The following is a 19188-nucleotide window of genomic DNA, read 5'->3' on the forward strand; positions in this document are numbered from 1 at the left end:
TCAGTTTTTCCCCCCCTCCACCTCAGAAAAAGGAGGGCAGGGCAGGGAGGAGACTCGAGGAGAGGAGACTCGAGGAGAGGAGACTCGAGGAGAGGAGAGGAGACTCGAGGAGAGGAGAGGAGACTCGAGGAGAGGAGAGGAGACTCGAAGAGAGGAGACTGAAGGAGAGGAGACTCGAGGAGAGGAGACTCGAGGAGAGGAGACTCGAGGAGAGGAGAGGAGAGGAGACTCGAGGAGACTCGAGGAGAGGAGAGGAGACTCGAGGAGAGGAGAGGAGACTCGAGGAGAGGAGAGGAGAGGAGACTCGAGGAGAGGAGAGGAGAGGAGACTCGAGGAGAGGAGAGGAGACTCGAGGAGAGGAGAGGAGAGGAGACTCGAGGAGAGGAGACTCGAGGAGAGGAGAGGAGACTCGAGGAGAGGAGAGGAGAGGAGACTCGAGGAGAGGAGAGGAGACTCGAGGAGAGGAGAGGAGACTCGAGGAGACTCGAGGAGACTCGAGGAGACTCGAGGAGACTCGAGGAGACTCGAGGAGAGGAGAGGAGAGGAGAGGAGAGGAGAGGAGAGGAGAGGAGAGGAGAGGAGAGGAGAGGAGAGGAGAGGAGAGGAGAGGAGAGGAGAGGAGAGGAGAGGAGAGGAGAGGAGAGGAGAGGAGAGGAGAGGAGAGGAGAGGAGAGGAGAGGAGAGGAGAGGAGAGGAGAGGAGAGGAGAGGAGAGGAGAGGAGAGGAGAGGAGAGGAGAGAGGAGAGAACGAAGTAACAGAATTTTGAAGGGAAGTGACTTGGTTTGAAAGTTTCCTCATAGGCTGACTTTCATGAATGTCTGCACAGAGGTTTTGAATATTTTAATTTGAAACAAAACATCATTTGTCAGAAAACAGAACAGTTTTAAAGGTGTCATCAGTACTCAGTGTTCAGTGATGGCTACTGCAGATACTATAGAGATTTCTGTATTTGAAATGTTAACCAAGGAAATGTTGCAGTAACTTTTAATTGCTTTTGCAAATTTGAGTAAAAACTTTTGATCAAACTGAAGTCAACAGGAATTAAGATTATCTTCTGCTGTGGAGATTTGTTTTCCTTTCAGTAGGGTCAATAGGACTGTTGCTGGAGACTAATTTCTGATTCAAATAAAATAAAAATATTTTTGAGTAATGGCTTTCAGAAGATATAAAGACAGAAAGAAAAGATCTTGTAATTGGTTATCTTTGTGTGCTAGTTTCTGTTTTACAAATCACTCCATGTTTCATTCAATGGTAATCTTCTTTAGTTTCCATAGTACTTAACAGATTCAATTTGAAGAGGAAACTCACGTTAGTAAAGTGTTCGCTTTTTTTTTTTTTGGGGGGGGGGGGGGGGGCGTGGGGGGGAGGAGTGAGGGAAGAACTCAAGTGATCCAAAAGTAAGAAAATGTTGATTAATTGGCCTGTACAAACACCTGTTCAACAAATTTTAGTTGGTCAAGTTGTAAACATTCATTAAAAATCAATTATAAAATTGCTGTAATTTCAAAAAACACCCGTCAATTGTAGTCTTTTTTTTCATCATGTAATGTGCAGCTAAGCTTCCCACTGGTGCAATTTAATTTCAGGAAAATAACAAACATACTCTTTGATACTTTTCCAGTTGTAATGATAGTATATCCTCCATAATGTGAGTTCATAATTGCACAATTTGAAATACGCTTTCCAGGTACTGTGCTTGTGTGATATTATGCTTTGTATCTGTGACACATTGGGATCATTTGCTACCGAAGCAAGAGAGACCCAAGTTATTCTTGGTTTTGTTGTTGTTGTCTTTTATTTTCTTTTTTCCTTTTTTTTTGTTTGCTTTCAATGAAAGGTAGAGCTGTTTGAGATAAAGCTGCATATTTTCCAAGCTTAATTGGAAACATATGTCAAAGCAGGAACTATTTGAATTGTCTAAGAAGCTGTATAATACATTTTTTTTGTGTGTGTTCTGGAAAGGCCTGGTTGCATATCTGCATCATGGAGGAAGTGCTCTGCAATTAGAAATAGCAGTGTGAGAGAAGGTTCTGGCATACCTAGTATAACCCTTACTAAAACAGCTATCCATTTTTCCTTAACAAAACTATATGAACAATAACGTTTTTTTTATTTTTTTTATTTTTAGATCATTCTCAAAGCATTTGGAGAAGCAAAAGCAAAGAGAGAGGCAAAGTACCTAAAGAATACATAGTGAGTATTTCACATTTTTAGAAACAAATGAGCATTTCTTTATAAGTTTTAAAGATAGGGAATGATAGTCTAGATGTAAAGAATTAAATCAAGTGTTATAACTCAAATCTTTTCCAAAAAGGTTGTATCACATTCCTTAGGCAGGGCCGTGGACATAAAGTGTCCCAGTTAAAGTAATGCATCCCTGTGCAAGTGCATTATATTGTGCTGTGTGCAGGAGATATTCCAGATCCTATAAAAACAGCAATGTTTTAATGAAAACAAATGATATTCTGTATGAAGTTATTGATCAAAAAGATAGTAGATTTCCTGTTCTTCCACAGCAACTAATATAATTAAAATATGGTTTATTTGCTTGCTTGTTATAAGATGTAGGGTGTAGATGGTGCAAGTTAAAACCAATTAAACCAAGTTTAAAAATATTATCTTGCTAATTCTAATGTAGTATAAGTTAAGTCTTTAGCTTGTATGGTCACAGAGATAATATACATCCTAGAAAAATGTTTTTTAGGACTTGAATACTAAAATATATATTCTTCTGAACCTGTAAGTCTAATTTTGATGAAAGAATAACATAAAAATTATTAATACTTGATTTCAGTATGCTTTCCAATAAAGTACAGTATATCTGAGACTTAATTTAAAAATTTGTAGTTGATAATGCTTTCAATATCTACTATAATCTGAGGGGCAGCCAGAGCAAGTGTATTTTTTTCCTGGAAGCACAAAAGCTTTAAGATGAGTGACATGTATCCCCAGACACGACTGCATCCTGATCTGCTGGAAATTCCTTCCAAAGACCCCTGTGTGAACATTAACAAAGGGGAAAAGGAAGACACTTTCCTGGACAGAATTAGGATTCAGAGCTCAACCTAAAAGTTTTTTAGCTAACTCTAAGCAATACAGCTTAAAAACTTATGAAATTAAGAGTGTTCTTTTATATGAGAGTTTAGAAATAACATTTGAATTCAATGACCACTTAGGCCCTAGTTTGTGCTTTAAAAAGGTGGGAGGAGGGGACAAACAAGAATTAAAATACTCTCATAATTTTTTTTCAGAAACAATACTAAAACAGGTCTGGTGCTGTTTTCTGATGATTACTAAATCCAGCTTCTGACACTCTCCTGAAAACAGCAAATGTCAGGTGTTTGTCCTCTCTGCAGAAAGTGTTTTGCCACTGGACATATAGAAATTGAAGCCCAGAAACTAATAAGAGTAGTCTAAGGAAATAGCTCTGTGATATAAAAATAATACTGGTTTGTGTGCTTCTGTTTTTGCAGTGTCTGGTGTCTGCTGAATAAGTAGAGACAATTTGCCAGAGCAGAGGGAATGTGTTACAGAGGAATTTCTTTAAAGTTTCTCTTTCAGGGATGAATTTTCTTCTTCCATTTTGCCTCTTTCTCATAGCTTGAAATAAATTTATAATATGATTGCTACTTCTGAGTTGAAAAACAAAAACAAAACAAAAAAAGCAAAAAAAAAATAAAAAAAACACACAGTTCAGGGAATCATAAATACCAGCCATGGTCTTTCTGATCCAACCATGATGGACCAGAAAGAGTCACAATCTCACCCATAATTCAGTCCAACATTGCTGCTTTATAGGTTTTTATCAAAACATTATCTAATTTCTCAGTTTTAAATAGCTGACTTGAACATAGTTATACTGTAGTCTCAGATTTAGGGAACTATCTGTCCTGTGAACTGTTTCAAAAAACTCTGCATGTCCTGAAGTGTTATTCCACTTAGGGATAGATGTAAACTTCAGATATCTTCTGAATTTAAATTTTCAGTCTGATTTTGAGCATTTTATTGTTTATTTTAAAAAGTGGCCATTTCATCCCCCAGTTTACTGTTGCAATCCCCACTATTAACTATTACAAATCTATTACTTTCTTACATGACTGGGTTTGCTATGGTAGACCCAGTAGTTATTCTCCGTTGCGTAAATAAGAAGCTAGTGGTTATTCCCCCAAAAAACATGGAGACTGGAAGTTAATTCCATTTTTATTGTCTGAATTTAGTGCATGAGTTGACAACTTTTTGGTTCTTCTATGCATAAATTTTTCTTCTACTGCTAGTGCTTTCTGTCAATAGAAGAATATACACAGAGATGACCTCTTCCACAATGATTAACTGCCTACAACCCAAGTCAATGAATATTTAATCATTTTAATTAAAGTAGAACAAATCAAATTTGAGAGAAAGAGAAAGATCTTGCTTCACTCCTCACCTCTTCCCAGAAGATGCAAGAGAACTTGATCACTGACAGTGTAAATTAAGGAACTTGATCATCTTCAAACATATGTATATTTTAAACTCCTATAATTTCTTATTTCAAAGGAGGTATTGAATTTATATCAACATAACACTACGCTTGAGGAATGACTTCTCTGTTATTTACAACCAGAGCCTCAACTACTCTAAATCATTATAGCTACACTTACTGTGATGGAATTATAATGATTTAATACCTCTTGAACATTTTCATCTCTGAAAATCCTTGTACCAACCGTGTTTGGTTTTCATAAGAGAAAATGTGTAAAGCTGAAGTTCATGCATATCTACTGTTGATTTTATGCACACTGATGATCAGGATGCCTAAAAGAGAGATTGTAGAAGCTCATTTCAAAAGTCTTAAATGAAACGTCTGAAGGACTAATGTTATGGTTTGAAAAAAATGCATATTTTTTTTTTTCACATGAGCAAACCTAAAGAAACAACCTGCTAGAGGGAAGGATGGAGAATTTATTAGGTAGATATAAGTGATTATCTCAAAACCATCTGGGTTATAGTTTAAAAACTTCCTAATATGTCTGAATCTGTTCATATCTTAATTTCTGTGGGCAGAAAATAAATGGAATCAATACCTTCTAGCATGTTGTTTCTTCTTTGGAACAAAATAAAGAGAGAGCTATCAGAGCAACATGATTTATATATTATAGACTTTAAATGCTGAATGCAGTCATGTGAAACATGATGCTGAATAGTATTTTGTGATCAGACAATGGGAGCCAGAATGGAGAGAGGGAGAAAGAACAGAGCATTTGACAGGAATCTTCATTCTTGACCAATTAGTACACAAAGTAATGTATGAAATATTGTGGGAGAATATTGTCCAGTGTTCCTGTTCATCCGGGTCATTTTGGTCTTGTTCCAATACTGAAGTTGAGTACTGAAGAGTGACTGCCATCTACATGTCACTGAGCTTCAGCAGTGGGATCTTAAATTCATGTCTGTGCAATGTTTTTGTACAACACTTGAGTTTCTGTTCTCTAAAGGGTAAAGAATATTAAGTTGTGGATGCCCCAACCCTGGAAGTGTTCGAGGCCAGGTTAGATGCGGCTTTGACAGCCTGGTCTAGTGGGAGATGTCCCTGCCCATGGCAGAGCGGTTGGAATTAGTTAGTCTTTAAGGTTCCAGCTCTAGCCTAAGCCTGATTCTAAGATGATTCTATGATTCTTCCATTAGAGAGGTAGGCAACCCTCAGCACACCAGGTATTTGAAGCAGATCAGTTGCTGACAGATTGTGCACATTGCTTCCCTAACAAATACTGCTGCTGTTCTCCCTGCTAATGAGAAAGTCCTGTGAACAAGACATAAATTCAGCTGACCCACATGGTAATGTCTGTCACACTCCCCTTCAAAAGGAGAGAGGCTGCACTGACTGAACGCTTGCACTTCAGCCTTGCCCTTATACTTCAGCTTACTATCATTACTTTTACATATGATCTGATATCATCACACTTGGAAAAAATACAGGAGTGCACAGGGGCAAACTCAAAAGCTGCTTGTGGGAATCTGATTGTGAGTATTGAAAGTAGTACTTGATTTACAGAGGGCTCTAGAGACCCTGAAGTTCTGGGGGGAAAAAAAAAATAAAGGAAGTTACAAACAATAGAATCACAATAGCATAATTCATTAGTTTCTTACTAAGTAGGTTATCATGAGGTTATTTCAACTTTAGGAAAACTCTATAAATGTCATGTAATCAGATGAAGCATTAGGAAATAAAAGATTGTGGACCTTTTAATGAGATTAATGTTCACCCAATATATTGGGTGGAAGGAATTTCAATTTTATTTCTCAGTCTGGTTTAACTGACTAGTGTTGCATTGGCACTGGAGAAAAGTTAATGACAACTGTTGAATTTTTTTCATTACTTTGCAGACATTTACAATTTATTTCCTTTTTTTTTTTTTAATAATAACAAAGAGAACAGAAAGAAGAAGCAGATAGTCTAATTTTGTGTTTAACTCATTTATTGGATTTAAATGTGAAGAAAAAGGAAACAGAAAACACAATGCTAGGAAATAAAAATATTTCTAAAGTATTTGTTGGTTTTGTGTTTTGCACCCATTTATAACGTTCAGGGTTTGTTCACATGTGTATGGACAATATTAGGAAAGCCAAAGCCCATCTGTAGTTGAAGCTGTGGGATGGGATCAGATTAGAAAACTTGTAAACAAACTGGAGATACACAAGTCCATGGGAGCCAAGAGGTTGTACCCATGAGAGATGAGGGAAATGCTTGATGTCATTTTGAAGCCACTCTCAATTATATTTGAAAGTTCATGGAGTTTAGAAGAAGTTCCTCAAGACTGGAAGATATTAAATATCACATAACTTCAAGAAGGGAAAGAGGGAGTACCTTTGAAATTACAAACTCATCAGCCTCACCTTAATCATTGTGCAGGGAATGGAGCAACTAATACAGGAATCCATTTCCAAACATATTCACAGAATCACAGAATTGTAGAGGTTGGAAGGGACCTTGAAAGATCATCGGGTCCAACCCCCCTGCCAAAGCAGGTTCCTTAGAGCAGGCTGCCCAGGTAGGCATCCAGAAGGGCCTTGAATATCTCCAGAGAAGGAGACTCCACAACCTCCCTGGGCAGCCTGTTCCAGTGCTCCATCACCCTCACTGTGAAGAAGTTCTTTCTCACGTTGGTGCAGAACTTCCTGTGCTCCGTCTTGTGGCCATTACCCCTTGTCCTGTCCCCACAAATCACTCAAAACAGGTTGGCCAAATCTCTCAGTCTCCCACACCTCAGGTATTTATACACATTGATGAGATCCCCTCTCAGTCTTCTTTTCTCCAGGCTGAACAGACCAAGGTGTCTCAGCCTTTCTTCATTGGGAAGATGCTTCAGGCCCTGTATCATCTTTGTGGCCCTCCGCTGGACTCTTTCCAGGAGATCCCTGTCTTTTTTTGTACTGGGGAGCCCAGAACTGGACACAGTACTCCAGGTGAGGCCAACCATGGCAGAGTAGAGGGGGAGGATCACCTCCCTTGACCTGCTGGCCACGCTTCTTTTAATGCACGCCAGGATCCCATTGGCCTTCTTGGCCACCAGGGCACACTGCTGTCTCACGGTCAACCTGTCATCCACCAGGATCCCCAGGTCCTTCTCCACAGAGCTCCTCTCCAGCAGGTCATCCTCCAGCCTGTACTGATACGTCCGGTTGTTCCTTCCCAGGTGCAGGACTCTACACTTGCTCTTATTAAACCTCATTTGGTTTCTTCCTGCCCATCTTTCCAGCCTGTCCAGGTCTCGCTGAAATCTTGTCCTTAAAATATTGAGGACAAGAAGGTGACTGGGACTAGTCAGCATGGATTTATGAAGATGAAATTATGTCTGACCATCCTGATAGCTCCCCATAATGAAATGACTGGCTTGGTGGATGTGTAGGGAAAAATTGATATTTTTTTATGTTGACCTTCACAAATCTTTCAAAGCTGTCTTCAAAGCATCCCCAAAGACTAACCATTTGATTATGGGTTGGTAAGCAGACAGTGATGTGGCCTGGAAACTGGCATAAGTAAAATGGTTGTTATTAGTGGCACAAATTCCATGCAGGTCATTATTCATTGTTGTGCCCCAAAGATGGGAAGTTAGTGCAATGCAGTTTAACATCTTCATTAATGATCTGGATGATGAGGCAGACTGCACCTTCAGCAAGTTTGCAGATGACAGAAAACTGGAAGGAACAGTTGGCATAACAGATGGTTCTGCTGCCATTCAGAAGGACCTAACCTGACTGGAGAAATGGTCTGATAAAGACCTCATAAAGTGCAACACATGGAAATAACAAATCCTGCCATAGAAGAGTGTAGGGACAAATACATCCTCAGGTACATAATGAAAAGGATGTCTACAGAGGGGGATCTGGGTGTCCTGGTGGACAACAAAGCACCCTTGCAGCAGAGGAAACCAGCAGGACTTAGAGTATAATTAGAAAGAGTTTTGCCAGCAGGCTGAGGGGAGATCATCCTTCCCCTCTTCCCAGCACTGCTGAGATACGCTTGTGCTGGGTCCAGTTCTTGCCTTCAAAACAGGCAAGAATTTACTGGAGAGAGTCCAGTAAAGGGCCACAGGAATGATTAAGGGACTGGAGTATCTGTCATATGAGGAGACCAAAAGAGCTGGGTCTGTTCAGCCTGAAAAAGAAAAAGCTCAGGGGGATCTTATAAGTGTACATATGAGTACTTGAGGGAGGATATGAACAAGACAGAGACAGGCTGTCCTTAGTGGTGCCTAGTGGCAGGACAAAAAGCAATAGACACAAACTGAAATGCAAGAAATTCCACTGAAACATAAGAATAAACATTTTTACTCTGAGGTGTTTGACCACTGAAAGACATTGCCCAGAGGGGCTGTGAAGTCTCTCTTCTTGAGCATATTCAAAACCCAACTGGACACAGACCTGAGCAATCCGATGTAGATACCCGTGCTTTCAGAATAGATGACCTCCAGAGTTTCTTTTCACCCTCAAACTTTCTATAACCGTGTGCTTTTATGAATAATCTCTGGGGAGTTTCCTGTATCTGAAGGATTACTTTAAATAAAACAGCTACCTGAAGATGCTCAGGTTGTTTTAGTTCTAAGGAAGGATCCTCAGTAAAACAATTTGTTTGTCATACTTGCTTTCCTTCAATCAGAAGCACATAGTAGATTCATTTAATGCATATCTTGTCAAAACAGTTTCTAAACCATACAGCAATCCTATGATAACACATTCATGTAATACGCCTGTTCATTTTGATAAGGATTTGTATCCCATGGCATACTTAAAGGTGTTAAAAGCTGAAATCTTGGTGGTGTCTATACTGTAAGACACCCTTTACTCTCCTTAAGAAAACTCTGGTGAATAAATGAATTTAAGTGAAAAATGTTTTCTTTAATTACATTCATCTTTATTTACATTTAAACAAAAATTCTTGGTTTTAATATCTTTAATTTCTATACTTATACCTTGTCTGTAAGACACAGATATTTTTGTCTATATGAGGATTAAATATTGCTTTAAATATTCAACTGATAAGGCAGAAGAACACTTGGAGAAATGGCGTATGTGATCCTGAATGGTGTTGACTAAAATGGAAAACTCAGTTCAGATCTCACTGCTTTCTATTCTATATTGACAGATTGCCTTTGGGGATGTATGCATTGCATTGTTTTCAAATGACTAGAATACATAATATTTTTGTTAGGTGTTCTCCAGACTTTCCAAGCCTCTAATTTTGTTACATAAAAGAGTCCCATAGGACGTCTCTCCTTTGATTTATCATAACTTCATTTGTTTAATAATCCTTTGCCTAAAATATATAATATGCTCCACATGCAATATATATTATCCCTGACAGTATACTGAACATTAACAGAACAGGATTTTACAGTTCACCTTCCAATAGGGGTTTGACACAAAGATTAAATATCTCCTGGATATGTGTGATTTGCTGTTTTCCTGTTTCTATTTCTATTTCTAAAGTCCTACTACTGAAGCATACTACTGAAGTAATTACAAATGTCATGCAGGCAATTATCTAGTCCCAAATCTTAGCCCAGTTGTTGATGCCTGGCTTATAGATTATATATATATAATATATATATATATATTATATATATATATATATTTCTATTGTATGTATTTTTGTACCAGAAATATAAAGAATGGAACAAGTTACTTTCTGGTATATCATAATTTGCTCAGTCCCTGGTGACAACATTTAAAATCCCACTACTACAGGTAAATTTCCTTAATGTCCCTTTCCTGGGAGACTGCTGAATTGCAGTTAGTACCACTGTCATAGGCCTGGTTACGGTATTGCTTCTTGGTTTTGGTGTTCATTGTGCAAGGTTAACGTGCAGCTGTCTATCCAACTGTTCTATTCAACATACTGTTACAGTTTTTTGTTCATTTGTTTGTTATTATTTCTTTTTGTTGCTTTTTTCTTACCTCTGCTAACACATCTTCTCATGCTTTAATTTCAGTGATAACTTTACCTGAGATCCACAGTAAACTGACAGTTTAGTTTCAGAATTCTTCTAGATGCAAGATATCTGATGGACTTTCTGACCATGACACCTGTCCTGTTCATTCCTGGGTTGTTGTCTTCAGCTAATAATTTACTACTGAGGGAACTGAAGCTTTATATAAATTCAGACTCACCGTTGCTGGAACTACTTGTAAGTAATTACTTAGATTTTTAAATCAACTTATATATATATATATATTTTTGACAACATTATTATTTGTGTTATTGTAATGCTTCTTGCCGAATGAGCTTTAAGAAGTGAACTCAAAAGCAACATCTCCTTTGCAGATGCTGAATAAGGCTTTTTCATCTGTGCTATCAGATTCAGGCAGTTGTATTCATATTCAGAGGCTTTAGAGCCTTTTGTGTAGCAAAACGAAATTACAGCAAACCATAAAATAGTTATAGGGTGATGGTCTGTCAATCAAAGAAGGGCTTACTGTTTGATGCTTCTAATGAATGTTGATTTTAACTTAATAAAACTAATACTATTGTAGGAAAAATGTCAGTGTGTGTTACGTTTTCTCTGCTTCTGCCTTTATTTTCTCTTCTTACTGTGCTTTACCACCATTTGGGTGCTTCACTCAGGCTTCCTGAAAGAATACCTAGGAATGTATAGAAAATTTAGATAGTCTTGTTCTGTCACCCTGCCTCCTCTCAAAACAAAGAAAGAAATCCGGTATTGCTATCTCAGTGTCTCACCATGCATGTCTACATCTATTCAAGAAAGATTTGTTTCACTGTTTTTGTCCAATCACTTTGTGCTTGGTATTTGTTTTTCTTTGATCCTAGGTTCGTACCAGGGGAATGATATATCTTCATGGGCTGATTTCCAAAAAAATCCTGTATAAGTATGTTTACTATTTGCACATATGTATGGTATCATGAAAATATTGATTGAATCACCTTGTCCTAAATAGAATAATAATAATAGGAAAAAACTGTAGAAACAAGTATTTTACCTTTTCTGAAAGATAATGTATAAAGAGGGAGAATGTTAAAATTATATAAATGTTTTTCTATAAATGTAAATTTATATATGCAGATAGCTATCACTGCTATAAAAGGATCCAAGCTCTTAGAACTGTCTTTTCTGTGATCATCCAATTCTTTGGCAATGCTCCTTCCCAGCAAGCTCCACCCCCCACCCTCCACTCCCCAGGCCTGGGAGTAAGAGATGCTAATATTAAATGCAGTAAATAGGAATTATTTATTTTGGTGTCAGGGAGAACTGTTTAAGTTTTTATTTTATTTTTTTGTTAGCAGTTCTAGCCTTGAGTTATTCTGAAAATAGAATCTAAATATTTGAGAGTTAAAAATGTGAGTGTCAAAGTTGATCTTGTTGATCTAGTTGAAACTTCATCTTCAAAGTGTATCATACATGGAGCAGGATGAATTTTACCTTTAAAAGTGCTAAATTTAATGTGATACAAATATGTATGGTATTTGTATAATGAGCACTTGTTTGTGTAAGGCATATCTTTCCAAGCTTCCTGCAGACAAAATGGACCTTTCTCTCCTTTTCTCCTCTCCACATATCCTTCATAGCCAGTCTGTTGGTGAAGTCCATGTTAACCATTATGACCAGAGCTTTTCTTTCACAGAGCTTTTCTTTCATGCCAGTCTCATTAGTTAAATGAATATGTTTTCTTGAACTGCTTGTCTATTTCCTTTTTCATTCCTCAAGAATTCTGGTGCAAATTTTGGCAAAACCTTGATACAGAGAATGACAGAAAGGAAACCATCATGTAGCATGGTAGTTGTCAGCAATACCAAAGCCATGTTTTCCTACCAAAGAACAAGAAACTAAGAAATCATCATTTATTGCTAAAATCATTCTGCATCTCTCTTTGCTTCATTTTGCTTAAAGGACTTATACAGTGCTACAGAGAGTGGTGCTACTTAGTTTTTTTGTTTGTTTGTTTGTTTTATTTGTTTTTAATTAGGTCAGGACATCAGAGTTTATTTGATGGCAATATCTAGTTATTATTAGAAATCTTAATGATACTGAGAGAATAAAAACAGTGTTCAATGATGGGAAAATTCAAACTATAACTGCTCAGCAATGGTAATTTGTGAGCAAGGCATTGACAGCAAGAAAGCCTGGCTGCAGAAGCAGTTAAACTCGGGGAGCAGGGATGCCAGAGACAGACGAGCTCCATGTCAGGGAGAGAGGTTTCCCTTGCTGAGGAGATAAGACAGGGCTGGAGCTTTGTCTTGTAGCAATGGTGCAATGTGATTGCTCAGGGACCATCCCTGGGCAGTGGGGCTGGGCTGGGGATGAATCCGTCAAGGGGCTGAGGTGCCCCATGCCAACGCTCACAGGATTGATACTGGGGCAAGTGTGCGTAAGGGACCTGGGCATGACACATCTCTGCAGACTCCTTGTATAACCTGTAATGTCAGGAGGATTCTGTCCAACAATGTGTTCATTAAAAGCCTTTAAATTTAAGCACAAACATAAATTCCCCAATATTAGTTAAGGTTCATAAGTTCATGAGATTGTTAAAAAATCAACTGCCCTTTCCTGTGTTAAGTGAGCCATTGGGACACAGGAAAACAAGGTTGTTTGATTTTTTTAATGAAAGGAAGAGGAAAGCTGGTGAGGTGGAGAGGGAACCGCAAAAACTACAACAACGTTAAACAAAAAATTCTTATGATAATGGTCATTATTCTCTGGAAAATCCCCAGGGTATGAACACATGATTTCTTGTTAAAGATGTTTCAAAACCCCACATTTTCAAGGTAAGAAGCCTTTTCATTTTATCAGCTTCAAAGCTCAATTCACACCAGTGTATAACATGGCAAAAGGTTTTGCAATCTGTAGGTTGGATTGTCCTGTATCTTAAATTGACTGATTCCACTCAAATATCAGTGGATTTGATCTTATGTAATAAGTCCAACACAAAGCAAAGATTAAATCTACATTCATCCTATTTAAAGATGCAGTTGTATTTCCTTATTTAACATTTCTTGTTTATAGCTATCACATCCACTGTACACAAATAGGAAAACAGATAGATATTTACTTTTCTACATTAATATTAGTTTCTTTCTTGCATTGAAACCACTGCCAAGAATATTTAGGACCTAAGGGAATGGCTTAGGACCTGAGGGAATGGCTTGAAGCTGTGCAGGGGAAGTTCAGACTGGATATCAGGAAAATCTTCTTCACTGAGAGGTTGGTTGAGCACTCGAACAGGCTCCCCAGCCTGCTGGAGTTCAAGAACTGTTTGGACAATGCTCTCAGACACATGGTCTGATTTTCTGGGGACCCAGGAATTGAACTTGATTATCCTTGTGGGTCCCTTCCAATACTGATATACTATGATTTTATGATTCTATGATTCTATGATTTGAGTAGATTTGTATTTATTTTTAAAAAATAAATTTTTGCCTTGTTTACAGGTGAAGAAAATGTCAGGAGACTGTGTTATTCACATGCAATTTTAGTCAATTTACACATGTAGATGATAACAGGTCTATTCTCATGGCTAAATATTCCATGCCCAGGGAAGGGCCACGACGATGATAAGAGGGCTGGAGCACATCTCCTATGAAGACTGTGAGAGAGCTGGGGATGTTCAGTCTGGAGAAGAAAGGGTTCCAAGGAGACTTTTTAACAGCCTTTCAGTACTTAAAAGGGCTTATAAAAAAAAACGATGGAGAAAGATGGACATGGACTTTTTAACATGGGCAGATAAAGATAGGACAATGGGGAAAAGTTTTAAACTAAAAGAGAGGTTTAGATTATATGTTATGAGGAAATTCTTCACTCAGAGGGTGGTGAGGGACTAGAACATGTTACCCAGAGAGGTTGTTGATGCCCCATCCCTGGAAGTGTTCAAGAACAGGTTGGACAAGGCCCTGGGCAACCTGATGCAGTGGGTGGCATCCCTGCCCATGGTAGGACTGTTGGAAATAGATGATCTTTAAGGTCCCTTCCAACCCAAGCCATTCTATGATTCTATGTATGAAAGGCTCCTGAAATTCAAATCGCTGGAGGGTGGGCAAGTTTCCTGAGAAAGTGTTACCAGACCAGTTTTCCAAAGAGACCTTCTGCTGTACAGTTTCAAATGCAGGATACCAGCCTTGATGGACCAGTACATTGACAGTATGACCATTTTCCTCTTCCATCTTAAATCTGACACGTGCTTTATATGCACAGCAGGAAACAAACCTGCAAACAATCCAGTCATTGCTGGATCTCTGCCACATAAACAACTCTATGATTTCTTATTAGTTTTTTGCTCAACTGTCTGGGGAATTGTTTATATTGGTACCATATATTAAAGAATACTTTTGTTTCCTGATTTATTTATTTTTTTATGTTATTTGGATTGGTTCCCAGGCTTGAACTACTGATTTTTATGACTCAGTAAATTCTATTACTCCTGAGTACTAGTACTTGCACTGTTTTATAAGGTAGGAATATATGCATTTCTCTCTAACCTCTGATGATGTAATCTCAGTTTAAGTCAAGTAGCATAAAGCAAGTGATTTTAAAGCAAGTAATATAGAGAGCTTAAAATAATAATAACAATGATGATAATAATTCTCTGATTTTTTTTTCTATCCTATAAATATGTCTTATGGTTAACATATCAGCCTGGGACATAGGTAATCTGGTTTTCACATGCAATTCTGAGGCTGTATAGTATCTTTCAAGAAAATCATTCTATTTAGGTATCTATTTATTTATTTATCTATTTATTTGAATAAATAGATATTTTTGTTCTGAATGTGTAAAATCTGACAGGTATTCATAAGCAGGTTCTGAAGAAATACCTTGATAAATAGTTTAAGAAGGGATGATCTCTTTGGGAAATAATATTTGGCACGGCTTGCACATCACTGATCAAGACATGTTATGAATGTTACAAAAGTCAATTAATGTTCAAGAGGAATATAATTTGTTAACAAGATCGCAGGCAATCTCTAGTACGTGCCTCACTCTCAAAAGAAAACACATAAAACAAGCAGAAAAGGAAACCCACTGTGAGTGATGATTGTTTTGTCTTTAGGAAAATAAACAACAATGGTCAAACTTCCTATTGCATTTTTCACGCACTCAGCCATTATGACATAACATTTGTTTTCCTTGGTTTACAAATACCTCATATGCCAGTGCATAAAAGAAGCTTCAACAGATTTTTCCTCTTTCACTTTACTTCTTGATGAAGTGAAGAAATTTATGATGTTTTTAATGTACGTGATGTTTTCAAAAATTCTTAAAACAGCTATAACAGTTTTCTGCTGTGCATCTTTACTATCTGTACATCTAGGATTTATGTTTGTAAGAATTGGTAACACACCAGTTAGCAGTAAATTCTTCTGAAAATAAATGTTGGTATGTTGATGATAGGCCAGACTTTAGGTTACAAGAAAACAAGTTAATTCGATTAAAAAAAAAAAAAACTATTAGATTGATTTAAACACCCCACATAATTTATCTATTCTGTTTTTGATACCACTTTGTTTTTTAAAAAATTGTAAAAAACAAACAAACAAACAAACAAAAACCTTTACAAAGTAGTGCAAATAACAACTCATTGGACCTGATCTGTACTGTTAGTACTTATAAACAATATTTTCTAGTCAATACAGCTGATCATGGGTAAAGGGAAGGTGAATTGGAATACATTCTGTTGAATAAAATACTGGTTTTTTTTTTCATAGGAAAGCACTACAAAGAAGTAACATTGCTTCTTTACTTTAAACTAAAGTGTCCCAGACTTTCCAATCTTCAAAATACAGATGGTTTAATTTCAGCTGTTGTTCACAAACTGGATAACTGAAATCTGATTCTGTCCCAAAGTGATTTAAACTATTTTAATTTGACTTTAATAGGTCGCAGACTAAGTAGATAGGTAGGTAGGTAGATTAGATAGAAAAATAGATAGATAGATAGATAGATAGATAGATAGATAGATAGATAGATAGATAGATAGATAGATAGATAGATAGATAGATAAAAACATGGTTTGCTTTTAAGAAGTGCTAAACCTCTATGATCTTCCTATTTTGTCATTGCTTGGGGGTATTTGACATAACAAAGCTAAAAGGAAATAAACTCTTTCAGTTGTTTGGTAGAAATAAAAAATGTTTTGAAAACTCTAGTTTTTACAAGAAGAAAGCAATTAAGACACCCCATGGAGATAAGTAGGGAAGTGAACCTCTTATACACATTACTGAAGTGCTATGTCAATCACCATATGTCAGCAGAAGAAAAGACCACTCCCGGGAAGTCTGTCTACTTCCACTCTGACTTAGAGGGCAAAAACAGTTATAAAAGTAAAGCTCAGACTTTTCACTCCCATATTTTCTTTGCACAAAGACACAGAACCTCATCCTTAATGAGACAACAGAATACATGGTATATTTTTTGACAGTAGAGAAATGGATTTATGATGCTGCTGCGTTGTAAAGCAATCCGCTAGGGCTATGGATGTAAGAAAAAGAATTCTAATTTCTCTTTTTGTACCTGTGGGAAGATGTCAACACACCCAGAACTTTCAAGTAGATGTTCCTACACCATCTCCTGCTATGACACACAATCTCATTCACCTAACATGCTGAGAAATTTTTAAATGAAAAAAAAACAAACAAAAAAGCTACATTTTAACAAAATTCTGAATTAATGCAACAGCATTTTAAATAATGGAAAATCTAAGTTCCCAAGAAATGCCTGACATAAGCCCTTACACATAACTTCTACCTGTCAACTCTTGTCTTTGCTGTGGTGTTATTTCCAATAAACTTTGTCACTTCCTGAGCTGTGGTAAATTCTGGTTCCTTCAGAAGTTTTTCTTTCAGTCCAGTGTGATTCTTGTCTCTGTTTCCTTCCCTGAAGTCTCCATTTCCTGAACAAGTGGTGAGCCTCAAGCTCTATGCCTTACTTCCTGTTTTTGTCATACATTAAAATCTTTGCAAGATCCTTTCCTGTGAACATGGTACCCAGAAAGGAGATCCTTACCCTCCTTCCACATGGCCCTGACTTTCTCCTGTTAAATAAACATGAGGCAAATTGGGAACCAAAGCAAATGTACTTATCCCATGACAACATCGGTGGTACTTTATCTGCCTTGATTCTCTCCTGAGAGATTTCTTCTGCAACTTTAAGCTATATGAATTGTGAATGTTCATTTGATGCCTTCAAGAAGGAAAAAAGTGTATATGAGTTCAAGGATGACTTGTGGCCAATCCTTAATGCAGATGATTTTGGTTGATGATTTTTTTCATTTTATTTATTTATTTATTTATTGAGGGGTGTGGGGTGGGGTGGGGTGGGTTGGGAAGCAGTATCCCCTTGAACTACATATTGAAATAGAGGAAGGGCTCATGAATGAGGAAGATAAATTCTATCTATTATCACCTAAGTCTGGTGCTCAGTCACGTAAGCAGTAAATTGGCTGCTTTTGTCAAATGCCATTACAAGTCAGGATGGGGGTACACTGTGAAAATGAAAGACTATGCCTTTAAAGCATGGAAAAGGAATTATCTACTTACATAAGCATAAAATCAACTTGTGGAACTAATTCATTAACACAAGTGATCAGAGTGTCTAAGGGATTATTGGGATCAAAACCAAGAACTGCAAATCTTTTTAAAGATGAAAACATCAGAAGTTGCATTAGCTTAAAGGGGTAAGGGAGGAGATCAGAAAAGATCTGAACTATTTTAATCCAGGGGGATAACTTCCTGCAGAGCTGGGGTATCTGTGTAACTGTAACCAGTAATCCCATAAGCAGTGCCCTGTACTTCGTTCAGTCACATCTCAAACACTTCCTACTATCAGAGGCACAATACCAGATAGATATATCATCAATATAATATGATGTGGCAATTTCTATTTTCCTAGGCTCTGCCTTTGTAATTATGCTAACTCTTTGCTCATTATGTAAAAATAACAGAATTCCAAATGAATAATTTAACTCAAGGTTTCAGAAATGTAACACATCCCTCGTACTTTGTAAGAAAGTGAAATGTTTCTCCTAAAATTCACCTCCTTTTCTCAGATATAAGTACAAATGTGAGATTCACATAGTCCTTCAGGGTAAGGAGGGGAATGAAAATTAGGGGTTGGTTTTATAAACTCTTTATAGTTTGCCTTTGCAAAAATATTCTTTTGAAACCTTCTGATCCTTCTTGTTCTGTTCAATAGAATTAACCTTATATAATGATTATTATTTATTTTTTGGAGTTCAATAGTATTAGACTGACAGGCCAGCTCAGCCTTTTTTCCTTCTCTTATTCCGCTCTTACAGTGTAATGCAAGTTACTATTCCTAGGAGCAATCGTTTTGAGATGCCAGTACAGAAACATGATGCTGTATTTGAACTTCTCCTACCTGTCCACCTGCAGTGCTGTGGAAAACAAACAAACAAACCAACAAAAAAACAGGGATCAGCTAGATATTATTCTTTAAGATTCAGACCTAAGCTTGAAAAAGTAATTTAGTAATATAAAATTAAGAGTTTGATGTGGAGGGACATTCACTTTACCTGTTGTGAAAAGCATCAAGATGTTCCATGACTAAGAAACCCATATCTGAAATCCAATATACAAGAAAGTATTTAATGTCTACAACTTACATCTGAACGCAAAGACTGTAATCCTTTCAAAAGTATTTCAGAGGCTTCCTTTATGACCTTATGTGTCATTTGAAAGTTCC

The sequence above is a fragment of the Anser brachyrhynchus genome (assembly GCF_964034855.1).
Source record: "Anser brachyrhynchus genome assembly, chromosome: Z".
Lineage (NCBI taxonomy): Eukaryota > Metazoa > Chordata > Aves > Anseriformes > Anatidae > Anser > Anser brachyrhynchus.